The sequence below is a fragment of the Geospiza fortis genome, unplaced genomic scaffold (assembly GCF_000277835.1).
Source record: "Geospiza fortis unplaced genomic scaffold, GeoFor_1.0 scaffold130, whole genome shotgun sequence".
NCBI classification, from domain to species: Eukaryota; Metazoa; Chordata; class Aves; order Passeriformes; family Thraupidae; genus Geospiza; species Geospiza fortis.
The window spans coordinates 8163300-8169372 of NW_005054300.1; the positions used below are offsets into that span (position 1 = coordinate 8163300).

Genomic DNA, 6073 nt, shown 5'->3' on the forward strand with positions numbered 1-6073 from the left:
GGGGCACGGGCTCAGCCCCCGCTGCGGGTGCCGGGGCTCGGTGGAAAGGGTGCCTCGGGAGGGATCGGGGAGGCGGGGGTCGTTGTTCGGGAGGGGACCTGTCGCGGAGAAGGGGACGCTCCGGGCGGGAGGCCCCGGGAGGCGCTCTGCGGAGGGCAGCAGCTGCCAGGCTTGCCCGGGCGCTGCGCGCTGCCCTCGGCGCGGCACGGACCGCGATCGTGACCGCGGCACGGCGATCTGTAACACTGATTGCTGCCTGTGCCAGCGGCGTCTCTTCTTTTCAGTCGCATCTCGCAGTTAGAAGAACGAAAGGCAGTATGTGACTCAGTTTCCCTGTGAGGACCGGCGGCAACTGGGCGATAAGAGTTTGGGAGCCTGTGGGTTGCATAATAAAAAGGAGCTTTATAAGCCAGAAGTATTTGCTGATAAAGTAGCTGGGAAGCACCAATCTTCGGCATTAAGTCATCAGATAGTCTCCCATCAAACACAACCTGAACTGCTGAGATCTGAAATGCTGTAGTCCATCACAAGGTACTTTCTTCTGGACTGTGTTTCCAGTTGTGTTATTGATTCCTGGATAGTTAAACCACAGACACACTTAATACAGGGAAATATTAAAAATTTAAATACTGCTGCTACCCTTGTAATATGCAAGTTGTAAAATATAAGTTGTAGGTGTTGCTTTTCTGCAATAAGACAATCATACACCATAGCTGACAGCGTATCTCCTTACCTTGGCTAGTAGATCTCTGTTTTCAGATTTTTTTTTCTCCTAACCTAGTGTTTGCATTACTTGTTATGTCATTATTGGTGTGAAGGGATGCAAAGATGATGCTAAAGTGTCCCATGGAAAGGAACTGAGTGGCACTGTGCATATTTGAGTGCATGCAGTATTCTGCTGAAGTCCTACTGAATGTGGCCCATTTCCTCTAAAGGGCAGAGACTCTGTTGCAAGAATGGAATTATCCTAATTAATAATTTAAATATATCAAAATAAATAATGTATACCCTCAAAGCTGTAATAGCAAGCATCTTTTTGTTGTTCCTGTCTTATGGAAATGACAGACTGCTTTAGTGTGAATGAATCCTGACATGATTCTGGAAACTGGGCCAACATATCATTGATTATGCACTTTGAAGAAGAGTGGGAAAGGTAGAGGAAAGATTTACAGTACTTGAATCTCTTGGCATTGTGCTGTGGCCACAAAGCCTGCATATAGAAAAAATACAGTTTCTGGGACAGGAAAATTATCTGCAGTGAGTCCATCTGTAGCAGCTGCTGTAGATGCTGGAGTTATGTTATAAACAGCTTTTCTGAGAATAGCAGCTAGATAATTTCATCTTGCTATGCTATGCTTTTCTGATTTCTAACTGTGTTGCTTCAGAACATCACCTGACTGCATTTTATATGTGGGGTACAGTAAGCTACAGCTGGGGAATGGGTTCAAATGGCCTCCTAAATAAACTGGAATTTCAAACTGAATGTGCCCTTAGCGTTGGTATATGCATTATACTTTGCTCCAATGGGAGTATCTCCGTAGTTTAATTCTAGCAGCAGTATGTTTTGACACCAAAAAGGCACTTCTCTTATGAGTCCCACGGGATTGGAAGATACAGGAAAAAAAAAACAGACGAGATGGGCATAACTCTTTACAGGGCAGGAGGTTTTAAGTGGGATTTTGATGACTGTACAGTCAAACCTTAGGGGCATAGCTTTCCTTTACAAGTAAGTCAAGCTACCATTGAAGAGAGCATTCTTCTTGAACTGGCTCTAATGCTCATCTGACCACTCCTGCTGGACTGCAGAATTTAATTTTCTGCCACACTAGCTCCTGTGACTGTCATGATGTGGTGTCTGGATGAGTAACCCTGGTGAAGCAAAAAAATGTTAGGGATGGGACAGGAGGGAAGTGGGAAGTGAGTCGCACCTTTCTTAGATCAGGTCAGCAGTAATGTGAAACAATAGTCTTAAATTACAGTAGTCCTGAACTTTGTGGTCCACAAAGGAGAAAACATCATTGTAGCTTTAACTTTAGTTCTGCCCTAAATCTAGAATGGTCTAAATAAAGTATGAGACCTGATGTATCCAAAAAGTTTAAGTCAGACATGGTACATATATGATAGAGATGCAGAATTCAAAGTATACCTGACACATACTTATTGAGCTGTTCATAAGAGGTTCTAGTGTAGGAGATTTCGCAGCTTAATACCTTAATCTAGTAACCTCTTAGGTATAAGGGGTTTTTCCTACTATCTAAGAAAAAATCTTGTTTGTTGCTACTTTGAGTTAATTTCTTAATGCCCTGAAGACATATATCCCCACAGTTTTCCCTTTTTGCAGCCTGAGAAGGTCCTTCAACCTTCAACTTACAGGTTACATATTGGAGAACTCTTACATTTTATTGCTCTTTTTCAGACTCAGTTTTCTCTATGTATTTTTAAGAAATACAAAGTGTAGATGTTTACTCCTTAACAGTATTTAGCCAGGAAGAAACACATCAGCCTTCCTGCAGAAGATGATTGCCTCCTAAGATCATCTGGTAAGGTTGTTTCAACTCAACAGCCTCTGATCTGTTGAATCAAAATTAGTTTGGTTAGCCAATTAAAAAATTGTTCCAATTTTTAATGAAGCAAATCAGAAGGCTTTGCCAGCAGGCTCGAAGAGGCAGCTACCACTGGTATGGAGAGCAAGGGCAGGGCAGTCACTGACAACTACATCCAGTGTGAGCTGTTGCCACGGACCACGTTTGAGTTTGATTATGAGACAATAATGAGGAACCATCACAAATGCTAGTAAAACTGATATTTGTCCTGTTCAATCTTTCCTCTTTCTCCATTAAGTTAGTTCTTCTGTTGACAAATGAAGAAATTACTTTCTAATGCTATTTGATATTGGCACCTTCCTATCTCCTACATGTCTATGAAGTTGCCAAGTCATTTTTTTGGTGTCTTTTGTACGAACAGTACTTTGGCATCTGTCATGTTCCTGATTTTTATCCCCTCCTATTTGAAACCCTCTAGTAATTTGTAGAAAAGCAAGTAAAGCTAAAAATGGACATTCACATATGCCAGTAACATCACATTCAGTAACTGTAGCTCTTTTTCATTTAGCTGTACCCATGTACAATTTCAGGGATGTGCTGTGCCTCCCAACAAGTCCTGAGGAAGGTATACACTACACTCAGGCAGCTCATTCCCAAGCTTAGGACTTCCTGACAGTCAAGGAAAACCAGTGGCGCTGTACACAAGAGGCAGTGCCTCAGGCTCACCAGTTCCCATCACAGGTACTGGTAACTCCAAGCTAGTCATTAATGATATTCTGTAATCATCTAGAGGCTATGTGATGATAGCAGGCTGTGCATACCTGGTTTGTCAAATTCAATAAATGGTGTGTTCCACTTTTTTTTCTCATACACAGAATATTAAACAGGAATCTTAACTAGCCACTAGATGTCAATGTTGCTGCGCTAAAAGGCAAATGCAGTTTTATTTGTTTGGCTGATAAAGTAATTTCATCAAGAAAAGAACTTCTGGATTTAAAGATATTTCCAGTATAGGGTCAGTTACAAAAGATAATCATGGACAAGCCCATGCTGTGTCCGTTATTTGAAGAGAAGCTGTGCAGTTTTATGATATTTTGAAGTTGCAATTAGCTTTTCAGTGCATAACCATTGTTAGAAAAGTGCCTTTGAAAAAATAGTTTCTGATTGACCATCAGTTTCCTTCTTTGTTCTAAAATCCCAGACCTTTGTATAAGTAGCCACAATCATTGTATTGAATTTCACTTGTTAATAAGATAAAATAGAGAGAATAGAATAGAATAGAATAGAATAGAATAGAATAGAATAGAATAGAATGTATATCTAATCCTATTATAAGAGTTATTGAATTTCCTAAATTCCAGGTATCCGTGGACATTTTCCTCTTAATTATTTCTGTTTAACACCATTGGATATCAATGTCAGATACATTGTATGGAGACAGAATTTCTAGAACACCAAGACTTCCAATATGATAGGCAATTTGAAATTTTGAAAATGTGTATATCTAAAGGCAGATCTGACAGATGATGGCATTTTAGAAGGATATACAAGGTAGAATTTGACCCATGGACCTTTGTTATTCCTGGCTCCTCTCCCTGTAGAGTGAACAAATCACTGCCAGTCTCCACAACTACTTACTGCCTGGTGCACTGAAGGTGCTGGTTCTATTGTCTTTCTACAGAGCATTTATTTTGAGACCAAAGTTTGGAAATTGGTTTCATAAATAGTTATGGAAAGCTGAAGAAGACAACAGTGCACATCTTGAATTCAGATTAAGCTTGTTCTGCTGTTAGGATAAAAACAAATATCAAAGGCTCTTATTAAAAATATAGTTGGAACCTCCTGTTGATCTGAAAATCTCCCAAGAAGTCAAAGATGTGGAAATTGCACCCTTATTCTCAGCTGATTAACTTGGTAAACAGAATCCCTGTTTAGGCCACAATGTTAGAAAATACAGCCTAAATAACCTGATTTATTCCCTTAGCTCCATCTCTTATGGTGCATATAAGGCCTCTCAACTTCATACACAATTCACAAGATTTTTTTTATTGCTGTTGATAGAAGAGCAGCCTTAGTCTTCATTATCATGGACTGAAGTAGTTCAAGTCCTGCTCCACAGTTTATTTGATGGTAGCATTACTTCCACTCTTAACATGCCAGAGAATCACAGATATAGTATGGAGGAGCTATAACTGTTTTAATTCCTAATATCTATTTATTTTTCTTGCCTATGACTACAGAGTTATGTAAGAATCTTATAATAATAATATCTTGAAAACCAGATTGCTTCATTAATTCATTTTATTGTAGTTAAAGGAACACTCAAAGCATCAGTCTTGTTCCTAAAACTTCTGTATACTTCAAAAAAACTTCATTAAAGTTTTCTGCAAGGCCTTATTAAGATGTATAGTGTAAATAATAGCAGTATGATCATGTAAAGACTAACTTACTCAGTTATGGAAATAATAAATCAGACTTTGATAAAAAAATAATTCTTAGAATCAACTCCCCATATTATTTTTAAAGTTTGGGCTTATTTTTGCAAAATGTACAGAATTTTACTAAATAAATCTCCTAGAGATAGATTATGTAGACATCTGTCTAGTACCTTTAATCGTCACTGCTAGTTCCGCATTTGTTTTGTGGCAGGTGAGTTTTGTCTCCAGAGCTTAGTCTGGCAACTCTGCTCAGAACAAAGCTCAGTACAAAATTACACATGCATGTAGGCATGCATAAACTTGAGCAGTGACTTCAGTCTATCAGGAATTTAATTTAAAAGTAATTATCAGTATGTACAAAATACTACTTCTTCGTTTTATCAACCTGCACTTAAGTAAGTGAAGTACAGAAACTAACTCCTCTACCATGTTCCAGTTTTCATTTGAGGAGATTTTAGAAGTTCATTATGCTTAAATTCCCTGAAGTATGAACTATTTCCTAAGAGAGCAAAGAATGCCTAATCTTACTTTTATGGCTAGATCTGCTTTGGTGGAAAGTGACTGATGGCATCCAATTACATAAATACAAGAGAAAGGCAAATTTGTTTTTCCAGTTTGATATCAGAGTTATTATATAAGATGAAAAAATCATAGAAAATAATAAGCAAGAGAAGGAAAATCTAGTAATGTGGAAATAAATAAGACAACTGACAAGCAATATACTTATTTTCTTTAAATTACATTGTTTCCCACTGGATTTTTTGGAAGGGGAAAAAAAGAATACATGAGCAAAGTTACAGTCCATTGCATTTTTAAACCATAGTGGAAAAGATATGTATTCCCTCTTTTCCCAAGGTGCATTTTTGTGCATAATGTCTACCATAATATTCACTTATAAGAATTGAGGAAAGGTACAAATCATTGACAGGGAATGTTTGGAATCTGAAGTCTTCTGTATAAAAAGGTGACAGACAAGTCACTGTCATCTGAATCATGCAAGCAGTTAAGCACTGCTTGTGAACCCAGCATTCTATGTAACCTGGAAAAGAAAGGTTCTGAGTCTGAGATGTGATGTTAATAAGAGATGTACAG

General features: G+C 38.5%; 1 protein-coding gene across 1 annotated transcript in view; it reads left to right on the forward strand.

Annotated features, from left to right (window-relative positions):
- Positions 1 to 348: 348 nt before the first annotated feature.
- LGI1 (leucine rich glioma inactivated 1) overlaps positions 349 to 6073 on the forward strand; it is a 29454-nt gene continuing 23729 nt past the window's right edge. The window contains exon 1 of the mRNA XM_005416454.2: positions 349 to 531. The gene's annotated coding sequence lies outside the window, so the exon portion shown is untranslated. The remainder of the gene's footprint in view (positions 532 to 6073) is intronic.